The 15,076-nt window shown below is 36.3% G+C and overlaps 1 long non-coding RNA gene across 11 annotated transcripts in view; it reads right to left on the bottom strand.

The window, feature by feature from the left end:
• LOC309651359 overlaps nt 1-15,076 on the bottom strand; it is a 30,372-nt gene that overhangs the window by 4,116 nt on the left and 11,180 nt on the right. For 3 of the 11 annotated variants that reach the window (XR_014258052.1, XR_014258055.1, XR_014258058.1), the window contains 2 exons: nt 5,449-5,565; nt 1,897-2,224 (listed from right to left, as the gene is read on the bottom strand). This is a non-coding gene — a long non-coding RNA (uncharacterized lncRNA). Of the gene's footprint in view, nt 1-10; nt 1,629-1,896; nt 2,225-5,448; nt 5,566-14,164; nt 14,270-15,076 lie in introns of those variants that run through there. The other 8 variants (XR_014258053.1, XR_014258056.1, XR_014258054.1 and 5 more) reach the window with 6 other exon arrangements.

Below are 15,076 nucleotides of genomic sequence, written 5' to 3'. Positions count from 1 at the left end.
CAAAGCCGGAGAGGGTAGGTTGAGTCCTCAAGCTGCATTGCACCGACCCTGCTTCTGCTGTCACATCTTTTTCTGACCCTGACTTCTCTGCCTCCCTTTCCCACTTACAGGGACCCTTGCGATTATACTGGGTTCACACAGATAGTCTCCCTATTTTAAGATCATCTGGTTAGATGGTCATCTGATCAACTTTTTAAACTCCGTCTGCAACGTTAATTCTCCCTTGCCATGTAATGTAACGTATTCACAGGTTCTAGGGATCAGGACACAGCTTCGGGAGTCCACAAAGAGGTGTGAATTCACCACCAACATTTATCTTAAGAATGTTGGCTTTCTAACTTCATAAATCACAAAGTGTTAACTGCCTTACTGCTGAGCAAGACAGCGTGTGGAAGGTGGGTGGTACAGCTTAAAAATGAGTTCTGCCGAGCAGCGCGATACATTGCTAGAAGACGACTTACTGACTTTAAATGATGTCTGATCACAAGTACTTCCTCAACCATTTAATCCCTAAAGTCTAATAAGGGAACCTCTCTTTACTCCACGGATCCTTCAATAAGAGACTTTCTCTTAAAGGTCAAGTAATAGAAGTAACATAGAAGCTGAGATGGCAACAAGTTGACAGTTTTTCAAGGCTTCGTTTGGCTCACAGTAGGCAGAACGAATACAACTTTGCCCTAAAGAGGCTGGAGGGTGTGGAAATAGACGGAAAGTAAGTGCTCTGTGGCTGACTTCACTTACCTAGTGCCTCACTGACCTCACAAATGTTAAATGTCAGCTTCTCACTGCTGAGCAAAATACATCTTAAATTTATAGCTCTCAAGTATAGCTGGACAAATAATCAAAAGGCATGTATAACTATTAAAGCACTCAATTCTACATTCTTCGTAGTCATATAAGTATATAATAAATAATCCTAGGCATTTGAAAAATCACACTGATTGACTTTAAATATCTAAAATGTCACTGCAAGTATCTAAAGGGGTAAAAGGGAAGTGTTCATAAGGAACATGACAGATGTTTTGCTCCAGATAATATGTATACTTCTAAAATCAGAGTTATGTTTAAAGAAAAAAAAACAAATTTACAAATCCCAATTTTGTGTACCTCAAAGAAAAATATCTTTATTTGGAAAGAACATCTTTATTCCATTATTCTACCACTTTCAAAACATTTTTAGGGCACCCCTTTTGGAATTGCCTTTTGTTCCAGAAGCATATTCTTTGGAATTGCCTTAGCGATTTAGTGGTAGAAAATATTTGTATTTTATCTATTGATTTGATTTTTACTTTTACTTGAGTTTATGGTACAAAGTGCACTTATCATATGGGGTCTCAAATATCCTCATCAGGTTAGATGATTCACAAGCCCTCACTTAAGCTTTTAAAGCTGTAGGACCAGAACAAAGGTGAGTTACTTCTGTGTTTTCAGGAGTTGGCAATAGCTCTCGGACCAGCTAAAGAGGTTGTCCTGTGCTGGGCACCTGGACTGACATCTGAATTGAGACCAAGAGGCTGGGGGGAGGCGGGTGTGTGGGGAAAGTACAATAAAGTTCTCAGTGCCTCAGGGATAATTCTCCAGAGGGATGTTTAACCACAAAATGGGAAAGATGTGCTGATACAGACGTCCTGTAGAGTGACAATGTGAAAAATTAGCTATTGGGACTCCCCAGTAAGTTCTTCCCAGGGCCCACACTGTAAGACGATGGTCATTAAAGCCACCCAGTTACCCAGGTCCTGGAGCACACCCTCTCCCTGTTCTCAAAGTCTTTTTCTCCAACAAGACCCCAAACAATTATGCCCCAGAAAGAAAACTGGGCAAGGGCTTTGCCTTAGAAATTCCCCCAGACAACTGATCAGAACAGGCTGGTGATGGTGCCTTTCCCAGAGGACTTACCTCACCCTGGTTACTGTGTTTTCCTTCCTCCTGGATTTCAAGCTGCCATCACACCCAGCTGAAGCAGCTCTTTGCTGTCAGTGCTGTGGTACCTTTCCCACCAGATGTCTACTGATTAAATCCACTGGGAAGCAGCTGCTGAATGATGTCAAGAATCTCACTTTACAGTTGACTTGGTCTCCCTGAGTTCCCTACCCTAATTTTTTGGTCATCACTGACTTCCTGGAGAAGCTTTTCTCATTAAAATAATCTCCAATGTTTTGTTCCATTCCAACAGTTAAGAGATGGCAATCACAAACACAGTACATGCTCTAAAATCTGATGTAACCTGTAAAAAGAATAAATCATTCAATCAGTAAAATTGGTGAAATATCAGCCAAAGAAATGACTTGTGATATAACTCACAACCAGTGGATGTCACACTCATGAAAAGGGCTGCTTCCTCAGGAGAGGAGAGAGCCAGCCTCATAAGATTATGCTTTTTTAGGCAAAGTCCATCTCAGGAGAGTCTGACAGCAGCCTACCTCTCTAGTCTTTTCCCACCTTCCTTGAGAAAGTCTCTGTATTGCACACAACACTCTGCCACCAGGAGGCAGCATTAGGGCATTGATTTTTCAGGGAATAAACAAAAACACAGGAAACAAAGATAAACATCTTATTCAACAAACATGTATTGGGTATTTTATGTGCCAAACACCTAAGGAGTTTACATTTACTAGAAAATGGAATGGTGCTAATAGGTATCAAAAGCAAAACTGCCTACTTCCAATTTTGCTGATAGCTTAGCTGAACAACACGATCTCTTCCAAATATCCAAGTCAGCCTTTTAACAAACATTGTATTTTTCTCTTATTTCTCACTTCCAGCCCCTCTTCCTGTGATTAGTCCCACCTGTGGATGGATGAGAGTTCAGAGAATGCTCTGATCAATTCTAAGTGAGGCAAAGAAACGGTCACTATTGGCCACTCCTTTCTTAAAATTACAGACAGCATGTCAGACTTTTCTCTTCCCAATGTCATTGTAGGAATTATTTGTTTGGTTTCCTCTGGGCCACAAAGCCTGAATTATTTATTATCTGGTCCTTTACAGAAAAAGTTTGCTGATTCTTGATGTAACCCATCATCATCCTTCTTTGAACAAACTCAGAAGATTCCAGATGGTACATGAAGAGTTTCTGTCTGCTTCTTCCAGCACCCTGGCCTCGCTTGCTTCCTTAAACACATCAAGTCCTTACCCTCTTCGGGACTTTAATACTTGCTGCACCCTTTACCTGGAATGCCTTTAAAGGGTCATTCTCATCCTTAGGTCTGATCTCAAATATCACTAACTAGAGTGAGTATCCCTTGCTCCCAGGAATCACAAATCCTTCTCTATTTCCTTCATAATTATCTTGTCTATGTTTTGCTTAGTCATTGTTTCCTCCACTAGGATGGAAGCTTCCAGAGGCCAGGCACCTTACTGTCTTGTTCATCAGTGACTGGCACTTAGTAGGTGCTTGGTAATTTTAAAAATTGTAGTAAAATACACATAACACAAAATGTATCATTTTAAGTGTACAGTTCATGGGCATTAAGTACATACACATTGTTGTGCAACCATCACTACCATCCATCTCCAGAACTTTGTCATCCCCATGCCTCCTACCCCCAGCCCCTGGCAACCACCATATTCTACTTTCTGTCTAGGTACCTCCTATAAGTGGAAACATACGTGTCCTTTTGTAACTTGCTTATTTCACTGAGCATAATATCTTCAAAGTTTATCCATATTGTAGCATGTGTCAGACTTCTGTACCTTTTTAAGACTTCCTTTTCCTTTCCTTTATATGTACATATCACATTTTGTTTATCCATTCATCCATCTATGAACACTGTAGGAATTTCTTAATTAAAAAAAATAATCTTATCAATAGTAAACATTTCCTGGGTCTTTTAAATTAGGCTTAACTGAGCTTTAAAATTACAACTAACGGATGTACAGTTAGTATATGCTTAATTTTACATCTGAAACATTCCCACTAGCAAAACCAAGAGAGTAATCAGCATGTGCATTCAATACTACTGAGGACAAGAAAAAAGGTAAGACTATATTTTCGATTTTGGAAATATTCATAAGTTCTTTTGTATCAGACTATGTTTATTGTTAAAGCAGAATACAAATGCAATTTCATTCAATTTTCTTAATTTAAAAACAGCACCTAGATCGGCAATGCTTTTTTTAATTAACAGGAATCTTCTTAGAAAATCATTTTGTGCTACCTAATTAAAATTTCAATTTCACAGTTATGGAGCCAAGGCTAAAGGAAAAACTGAAAGAATAAGTGGTCTGAACATAAGGAAAATGTAACAGAGGAACACAAAGAACAAAGGAAAGCTGGATTTTAGTTATTTATCTAATCACATCAAGTGGCAGTGGTAAATTGAAGAGGATCAGAATATGCTACCCGCAAATATGCCACTTTGGCATAAGGACTGTTTTGAGCTGATGGCAATTGAGAAGCAACAGATGCAAGAAAAACTCTCTGCTCTCCCCTTTCCTGCCTAAAAGCAGAGCACAAATTTCCGTTTTTGAGAATGTCATCCTCTCCTGTACCAGGAAGGGAAAAACAACATTCATCACAGGAGATGGAGCTGATACCAAGATGAGTCTGCATAAATGAAACCTTACTAAATAACCCTATCTTCCATTACTTTCCCCCATATATTTACTTTCCCACAATTTACCACCCACAGAAGTCCAAACCCCTTTTACTTTGTCTTGTCACTTCTCCAGAACTTATCACCGTTTGTTAAGATGGTATATAAGCCCACGGCATTTCATTGTTTCTTTGGATATTCACTTTATATGAAGGCCTCCATGCATGTGAAAAAATTAAAATATTAACATCAAACAAAATTTGTATGCCTTTTCTTCTGTGAGTCTGTTGTCAGTCTAATTCGCAGGCCCCAGGCACGGAACCTAAGAGGAAAGTTTTCCTCCCCTACATAATTATTTGAGAACTTAATCCACTAGGCATTTGCTCAATGAGTTTTCTTTTAATGAGGAAGGAACAGTGGTGTAATGGAAAGAACTTTGACATTAGATAAGCCTGGATTGAAATCTTGAATCTACTGTTTAATGTATGACCTTGGGCAAGTTATTTAAACTCTGTGCCTCAATTTCTGCATCTATAAAACAAAGATGGTAAGACCCACTGAATGTCATTGTTATGAGAGTTAAATAAGATGAAATAGGTAAAATATTTTGATTTGTATCTCTGTTGTTAAAATAAAGATGGTTGGGAAGAGATAAGAGTTTAGGAAGCCGGATAGATAAAATGTGAACCTTGAGCTTTTCTCTCTTTCTCTCGTTGGAGCTAATGTAGAAATACATGGGGGCCCATTGGGTTAGCTGGCAGTTTTGTGCAAAGAACTTTGCAACTGAAAGAGGACTTCGAGAAAAATCCAAGATCCCAAAGAGTATAAAATAAAGCATAGAAGGGAAGCAACTATTGTGGATATTGCTGAATGATTCACAGGAGGAAGGCAGAAGGAAGGAAAAGAGAATACCTACCTGAATATCAAGACGTAGCAAGAGCTTTTACTCAATAATTCTGCTTCAAGGGGCCTCTATTAAGGGCATAATCCAAAATACATAAAAACAATTGAGCACACAGATGGTCATCTCAACCTTATGAGATAGAGAAAAACTAAAAACAACATGAATGACCAAACATTGTAATTAACTTATAGTATTTTTATGTGATGGAATATTACTTAGCCATTATAAACAATGCAAATGAGTATATACATTATCAGCTCAATTATGTAAAAAAAAAGTACACAGATGAAAAAAAGACTGGAAGGACATACAAAACAGTATTAAAAGTACTTAACTTTGTGTGGTAGATTGTGAATGTCGAAATTCAATGTACTTCTTTTTAGTGTTGCCTATTTTGAAAATTTCTACCCTTAATCAGAGTCATTTTTATAATGCTCCCTCTTGAAAAAAACACCACCACCACAATAAAAGGTATTCAAAATCCATATGCAGGAAAAATATCTGTAGTGCAGGCATTCTTTGTTATTGATTAAAAGGAGATCCGATCACTTCAGGCTTCAGATTTGTAGGTGGCAAGATGGAACTTAAAGAGCCTGAGACCTGTGTCCCCTCCAGTGCGGGAGGGCCTCCTCTGCCTCCACACGGAGAAGGCCTGCACACTTTCAATAGTAAATTTAGATTCTCAACTGAAGCCTCAGAATTTTGTACTTAAAGCATGGAAGAGAGAACCCTGGTTAGACCTTGGGGGCTATAGTTCCCAGTATTCCACATTACCATAAAAAGACCTCAATACGACTGTTGGAGAACATTTGATTTTGAACAGGACCGTGTGCACATACTTGATCACAAGAGATTTAAATCTGATAACTCAATCAGACGACTTCTCACTCCCTGGTGCTGGCAAGAATTTAACTGTGCTTCTCTACAACAGGCGCTTTTGTCCTTCAGAGACCACAACGAGGAACAAATGACCGTGTTATGACTCAGCAGTGTATTTTCCTCCTGCTGCAAATAGGATCTTCCAAGGGCCATTCCATGGGGACTTTTTTTTTTAGAGTTCCATTGTTCCTCTAGGTCAGAATTTTAAATAACTATAGGGACTTCCCTGGTGGCGCAGTGGTTAAGAATCTGCCTGCCAATGCAGGGGACACGGGTTTGAGCCCTGGTCCGGGAAGATCCCACATGCCACAGAGCAACTAAGCCCGTGCACCACAACTACTGAGCCCGTATGCCACAACCACTGAGCCCATATGCCACAACTACTGAAGCCCATGCGCCTAGAGCCCGTGCTCTGGAACAAGAGAAGCCATCGCAATGAGAAGCCCATGCACCACAACAAAGAGTAGCCCCCACTTGCCACAATTAGAGAAAGCCCATGTGCAGCAACAAAGACCCAAAGCAGCCAAAAATAAATTAATTAATTAAAAATAAATAAATAAATATAGGCTCTGTGGCCCTCATCTGATTTGCAGGAAATATTTGAGCAACTTTAGGCCAAACTCAAGAATGGCAGGCTGATACCAAAGTACCAACAAAGCTTTCTTCGTTCTTGCCTTCTCAGGAGCTACCCATCTCTTCGTTTTTAGATTTTCTAGGTGAGTCAGTTAATGTACTGTGTCTCCTTGATTATAGGCAAACATATTAGACTTTCTGACAGTTCTCACTGAAATTACTCTCTCTTGACCTTAAGTATTCCCCACCCTTTCTCTCTGAATGACTCCACAACACAGCTAACTCTAAAGTAATCTTCACAAATCTTCTCTCTTAACCTTTTCATATCTTTAACGTAGATAAGGGGTCAAGACCCATGTATCCACGCTGAAATTTTTGCATGATGGTCTGTTTAGAATAAAACATATAAAGAATTCTTCCCTCAGCTAAAATTTTGACAGGAAGAGTCCCCTTAAACATTCTATCACATATATGCCAGTATATGCATAGAAAATCTCTGGAAAGACTGATAAGAAGTAGGCTTTCTCTGGGAAAAGGAGCTGGGAAGGCAGGGTGAAGGGTGAGACTATACTTACTTTCACTGTATATCCCTTCTTACTGTTTGGATTTACCATGTGCATTTTTTTTTGAATTTTTGAATTTTATTTTTTTATACAGCAGGTTCTTATTAGTTATCTATTTTATACATATTAGTGTATACATGTCAATCCCAATCTCCCAATTCATCCCCCCCACTTGCCCACCGCTTTCCCCCCTTGGTGTCCATACGTTTGTTCTCTACATCTGTGTCTCAGTTTCTGCCCTGCAAACTGGTTCATCTGTACCATTTTTCTAGGTTCCACATATATGTGTTAATATACGATATTTGTTTTTGTCTTTCTGACTTACTTCACTCTGTATGACAGTCTCTAGATCCATCCACATCTCTACAGATGACCCAATTTCGTTCCTTTTTATGGCTGAGTAATATTCCATTGTATATATGTACCACATCTTCTTTATCCATTCGTCTGTCGATGGGCATTTAGGTTGCTTCCATGACCTGGCTATTGTAAGTAGTGCTGCAATGAACATTGGGGTGCATGTGTCTTTTTGAATTATGGTTTTCTCTGGGTATATGCCCAGTAGTGGGATTGCTGGGTCATATGGTAATTCTATTTTTAGTTTTTTAAGGAACCTCCATACTGTTCTTCATAGTGGCTGTATCAATTTACATTCCCACCAACAGTGCAAGAGGGTTCCCTTTTCTCCACACCCTCTCCAGCATTTGTTGTTTGCAGATTTTCTGATCATGCCCATTCTAACTGGTGTGAGGTGATACCTCATTGTAGTTTTGATTTGCATTTCTCTAATAATTAGTGATGTTGAGCAGCTTTTCATGTACTTCTTGATCATCTGTATGTCTTCTTTGGAGAAATGTCTATTTAGGTCTTCTGCCCATTTTTGGATTGGGTTGTTTGTTTCTTTAATATTGAGCTGCATGAGCTGTTTATATATTTTGGAGATTAATCTTCCATCTGTCGATTCATTTGCAAATATTTCCTCCCATTCTGAGGGTTGTCTTTTCGTCTTGTTTGTAGTTTCCTTTGCTTTGCAAAAGCTTTTAAGTTTCATTAGGTCCCATTTGTTTATTTTTGTTTTTATTTCCATTACTCTAGGAGGTGGATCAAAAAAGATCTTTCTCTGATTTATGTCAAAGAGTGTTCTTCCTATGTTTTCCTCTAAGAGTCTGGTCTTAGGTCTCTAATCCATTTTGAGTTTATTTTTGTGTATGGTGTTAGGGAATGTTCTAATTTCATTCTTTTACATGTAGCTGTCCAGTTTTCCCAGCACCACTTATTGAAGAGACTGTCTTTTCTCCATTGTATATCCTTGCCTCCTTTGTCATAGATTAGTTGACCATAGGTGTGTGGGTTTATCTCTGGGCTTTCTATCCTGTTCCATTGATCTGTATTTCTGCTTTTGTGCCAGTACCATATTGTCTTGATGACTGTGGCTTTGTAGTATAGTCTGAAGTCAGGGAGTCTGACTCCTCCAGCTCCGTTTTTTTCCCTCAAGACTGCTTTGGCTATTTGGCGTCTTTTGTGTCTCCATACAAATTTTAAGATTTTTTGTTCTAGTTCTGTAAAAAATGCCACTGGTAATTTGATAGGGATTGCATTGAATCTGTAGATTGCTTTGCGTAGTATAGTCATTTTCACAATATTGATTCTTCCAATCCAAGAACATGGTATATCTTTCCATCTGTTTTTGTCATCTTTGATTTCTTTCATCAGTGTCTTATACTTTTCTGAGTACACATCTTTTACCTCCTTAGGTAGGTTTATTCCTAGGTATTTTATTCTTTTTGTTGCAATGGTGAATGGGATTGTTTCCTTAATTTTTCTTTCTGATCTTTCGTTGTTAGTATATAGGAATACAAGAGATTTCTGTGCATTAATTTTGTATCCTGAAACTTTACCAAATTCATTGATTAGCTCTAGTAGTTTTCTGGTGGCATCTTAAGGATTCTCTATGTATAGTATCATGTCATCTTCAAACAGTGACAGTTTTACTTCTTTTCCAATTTGTATTCCTTTTATTTCTTTTTCTTCTCTGATTGCCGTGGCTAGGTCTTCCAAAACTATGTTGAATAAGAGTGGTGAGAGTGGACATCCTTGTCTTGTTCCTGATCTTAGAGGAAATGCTTTCAGTTTTTCACCATTGAGAATGATGTTTGCTGTGGGTTTGTCATATATGGTCTTTTTATGTTGAGGTAGGTTCCCTCTATGCCCACTTTCTGGAGAGTTTTTATCATAAATGGGTGTTGAATTTTGTCAAAAGCTTTTTCTGCATCTATTGAGATGATCATATGGTTTTTATTCTTCAGTTTGTTAATATGGTGTATCACATTGATTGATTTGCCTATATTGAAGAATCCCTGCATCCCTGGGATAAATCCCACTTGATCATGATGCATGACCCTTTTAATGTGTTGTTGGATTCTGCTTGCTAGTATTTTGTTGAGGATTTTTGCATCTATATTCATCAGTGATATTGGTCTGTGATTTTCTTTTTTTGTAGTATCTTTGTCTGGTTTTGGTATCAGGGTGATGGTGGCCTCATAGAATGAGTTTGGGAGTGTTCCTTCCTCTGCAATTTTTTGGAAGAGTTTGAGAAGGATGGGTGTTAGCTCTTCTCTAAATGTTTGATAGAATTCACCTGTGAAGCCATCTGGTCCTGGACTTTTGTTTGTTGGAAGATTTTTAATCACAGTTTCAATTTCATTACTTGTGATTGGTCTGTTCATATTTTCTATTTCTTCCTGGTTCAGTCTTGGAAGGTTATACCTTTCTAAGAATTTGTCCATTTCTTCCAGGTTGTCCATTTTATTGGCATAGAGTTGCTTGTAGTAGTCTCTTAGGATGCTTTGTATTTCTGCAGTGTCCGTTGTAACTTCTCCTTTTTCATTTCTAATTTTTTGATTTGAGTCCTCTCCCTCTTTTCCTTGATGAGTCTGGCTAAAGGCTTATCAGTTTTGCTTATCTTCTCAAAGAACCAGCTTTTAGTTTTATTGATCTTTGCTATTGTTTTCTTTGTTTCTATTTCATTTATTTCTGCTCTGATCTTTATGAATTCTTTCCTTCTACTAACTTTGGGTTTTGTTTGTTCTTCTTTCTCTAGTTCCTTTAGGTGTAAGGTTAGATTGTTTATTTGAGATTTTTCTTGTTTCTTGAGGCAGGCTATAAACTTCCCTCTTAGCACTGCTTTTGCTGCATCCCATAGGTTTTGGATCATCGTGTTTTCGTTGTAATTTGTCTCTAGGTATTTTTTGATTTTCTCTTTGATTTCTTCAGTGATCTCCTGGTTATTTAGTAATGTATGGTTTAGCTCCATGTGTTTGTTTTTTCCCCTGTAATTGATTTCTAATCTCATAGCATTGTGGTCAGAAAAGATGCTTGATATGATTTCAATTTTCTTAAATTTACTGAGGCTTGATTTGTGACCCAAGATGTGATCTCTACTGGAGAATGTTCCATGTGCACTTGAGAAGATAGTGTAATCTGCTGTTTTTGGATGGAATGTCCTATAAATATCAATTAAATCTATCTGGTCTATTGTGTCATTTAAAGCTTGTGTTTCCTTATTAATTTTCCGTTTGGATGCTCTGTCCATTGGTGTAAGTGAGGTGTTAAAGTCCCCCACTATTATTGTGTTGCTGTCGATTTCCTCTTTTATAGCTATTAGCAGTTGCCTTATGTATTGAGGTGCTCCCATATTGGGTGCATGCATATTTATAATTGTTATATCTTCTTCTTGGATTGATCCCTCGATCATTATGTGGTGTCCTTCCTTGTCTCTTGTAACATTCTTTATTTTACAGTCTATTTTATCTGATATGATTATTGCTATTTCAGTTTTCTTTTGATTTCCATTTCATGTGCATTTTTAAAAAAAATATATTCAAATAAAGTAAAAAAAAAAGTAGAAATAAAGAGACGATTAGAAATCCTGCTTAAATGGACATTTATATCATGTTCTTGGTTGGGACAACTGTAAAATTGTTCAGTCCCCCACCTTATCTATAAATTTAGTGCAATTCCAATAAAAATCCTAGCGAGATTTTTTACAGGAATCTGGCAAATGAAAGTTAAAATATCTATGAATAAATAAACCTCCTCAAACTAGCTAAGATAGTTTGAGAAAGTGAAGGGAATTCACCTATCAAATATTAAGAAATGGTATTGAGCCAACAAAACTTAAAAACAGTGTATTTCGGGTAAGGAAAGACAAAAAGACGGAGAGAACAGAACAGAGTCAAGATATAGAGCCAGGAATGTGTACGAGGACTGAGTCACACAGAGGTGGTATAAAAAATCATAGGGGAAAAGAAGAATTATTTAATGGATGATAGAAAAGTGGTTTGCTTCACAGAAGAAAAAATAAACATTTGTCTCCACTATACACCATATACAAAAATAAATTCCAGTTGGATTAAAGGTGTGAAACATTTTTTAAAAACCTATTAAAAAGAGGAAAATTTCCTTAAATTTTCTTAAAAGAAGCCTTTGAATTTACAAATGGATATATGAGTATGCCAAAATTAAGTAGTTTCATTCGAAGAAAACATAATGGCAATGTTAACACATAGGTAACTGACTGGGAAGAGATATTTACAATATTGAAAACCAATAAGGGGAAAAATAGCTACAGAGAACTTATGCAAACCTGTAAGAAAAAAAAAAGAAACAGGAACCAATAAAAGAAAATGGTCAAAGAATTTTCATAAAGAGATTCTCAACCTCACCAGTAATCAAATCCAAAACTGAAAAAATAATGTTTTTTTTTAATCCAATAAATTAAACAAGATTAGGAAGTTGGATAGAAGCAAGTGATGGTGAGGTAAGTAAGGAAGGAAGAACCCAAATGTACAACTCATGGAGTGTTAATTGGTGTGGCCCTTTTGGAGGTCAATTTGGCAGTATTTAGTGAAGTGATAAAGTCCACATGCTATTATCTAGTAATTTCATTCCTAGATATACTCTAGAGAAAATGTTTAATGGTTCACAAGGGAACTTCACAAGTAAGTGCTCATTGTAGTGTTGTTTGTAGTGGCAAAGTTGGAAGCAATTACTACTATGCAATAATGGAGAATACTAAACATTTCTCATCAGTTATAAAAATGTTAAATACATTGCAATAGTTAAGCAGTTATAAAAAAGCAAACAGGTGTCACTTTAAGAAAATGATACTTCTATAAAAGTCTAAATTTATACAACAAATAAAATGAGAATTTGTATTATTAAAAGATTCTTTTAATTTATATCAGGATAATGGAAAAACTTTTATTAGAAACCAGAATACCTGACTCCACTATTCAGGAGCTATTTGACTTCAGGCTAGAATCTAGCCTAGATACTTAATCTCTTCAAGCCTATTCCTTCATCTGTGAAGTTTTTCTTAACTGGATTTATAAAAACAGAATTTATACATAACTAAAAGGGAAATATGGTATATACAGAAAAATCTATTTCTGGGTCAATTACTTTCAAGCAAGGTAGGAGGTAGAATATATATATTAAAACATTCTGGAGAATTTAAAGATAGGAATGAGAGTTGGCTATGGGAAGCCCCTATTTTCTCTTTAGAATAAACTCATTACTTCTCTCAGGAAGGAAATGGTCATAGTTTCAGGATAAGTGATATTTATTACAGTACAAAGTAGCTCAAATTTGGAAAAATATTTAAATGTATTTTGCAATTTTAATCAGTCAAAGGGCGGAATGGAAATCTAACTTTGTAAATAGAATATGATTCAACAGTCAAAGGGAAGGACATCTATCTCCAAATCCATCATAAAAATTGTTTTAGTTCATTCTTCTGCACTTGTTGGTCAGTTAAGCATTAGGTACTTGATGGTATTGTTCAGATCTTATGTCTTTACTAATTTTTTTTTTTTTTTACATTTCCTATTGATTCCTGAGGAAGGGGGGTGTTAAAATTACCAACTATGATTATGGAATTGTCTATTTCTTCCCTCAATCTACCTATTTTTGCTTCGTGTATTTTGAAGTTCTGTTAATTAGAAGTGTATACACACTTATAATCATCTTTTTGATATATTGACTATTTTATCATTATCAAATGTTGCTCTTTATCTCTGATAATTCTCTTTGTCTAGAAATCTACTTTATATAATATATAGCCACTCCAGCCTTCCTATGCTTATACTTTGTGTACAACTTTATCTATCCATTTAATTTCAACCTATCAGTGCTTTTATATTTAAATTGCATCACTGGTAGACAACATATAATTGAGTCTTACTTTTTAATACATCCTGACAATTCTTGCCTTTAATTAGATTGTTTAGTCCATTTACATTTAGAGTAATTATTGATATGGATTAGGTCTATTTTATTATTTGTTTTGTCTGTCCCATCTGTTTTTTTGCTCCCTCATTATTCTTTTCTTGATTTCTTTGGGATTGCTTGAACAATTTTTAGAATTCCATTCTAACTGATTAACTTTAGCAAAACCTTTAGGGTTTTTGTGTGCGTGTGTGTGGTTGTCCTAGGGCTTACAATACACATCCTTTTCAGTGTTTTTAAAGTTAATATTGCAGCACTTCACGTAAAATACAAGAACCCTACACTCCCCCTCTTATCTTTAACCTATAGTTGTCATATGTATTTCATCTGCATGTATTATAAACCCCATTTTATAACATTATAATTTTTGCTTTAAAGTTATATATTTTAAAGATATTATATGGGAAAAAGCCATTTATATTTACCTTTCTGGTGTTCTTCATTCCTTCCTGAACATTCAGGTTTCCATGTAGTGTTATCTCCCTTCTGTCTAAAGAACTTCGTATAACATTTTTTGTAGTACAGGTCTGCTGATGATAAACTCTCTTAGTTTTCTTTTAAATGAAAACGTATTTATTTTGCCTTCATTCTTGAAGGATATTTTTATTTCATTTCATCTTGAAAGATATTTCTAGATAGAGAATTCTGGGTTGACTTTTTCTTTCTTTTCTTTTAGCACTTTAAAGATGTCATTTCACTTGATTCTGATGAGAAGTCAATAGTACTTCAAATCTTTGTTCCCTTCATATAATAATATTTTCCCTGGCTACTTTCAAAACTTTCTCTTTGCTTTTGCTTCTCAGTAGTTTGACTCTGCTGTACCTAGATGTGATTTTCATTATAGCCTGCATGGGCTTCAATGAGCTTCTTGAATCTGGCTATTTATGTCTTTCACCAAATTTGCAGACATTTTGGCCATATTCCTTCAAAAAAATTTTTATGCCCCGTTCTCTCTTTTCCTTCTAGAACCCTACATGTTAGATCTTTCAGTATTACCTTATAGGTCCCAGAGGTACTGTTCATTATTTCGTTTTAAAATATTCTTCCTCTCTGATCTTCAGATCGAATAATTTCTATTGATCTAACTTCAAATTCACAGACACTTTCTTCTGTTATTTCCACTCTGATCTTAAGGCTATCCAGTGAAAATTTTATTTCAGACATTATACTTTTCAGTACTAGAAGTTCCTTTCAGTTTTTAAAATCTCTTTACTTTTCTGAGATATTCTATATTTTCATTCATTACAAGGGTGTTTTCTTTTAAGTCCTTGAGCATAGTTGTGAGAGCCGCGTTAAAATCCTTGTCTTGAATTATAACTGATTCATCCTGGGCTACT

This window comes from Balaenoptera physalus (assembly GCF_965194825.1).
Source record: "Balaenoptera physalus genome assembly, chromosome: 21".
NCBI lineage: Eukaryota > Metazoa > Chordata > Mammalia > Artiodactyla > Balaenopteridae > Balaenoptera > Balaenoptera physalus.
This window is presented reverse-complemented; position numbering and strand designations above follow the sequence as displayed.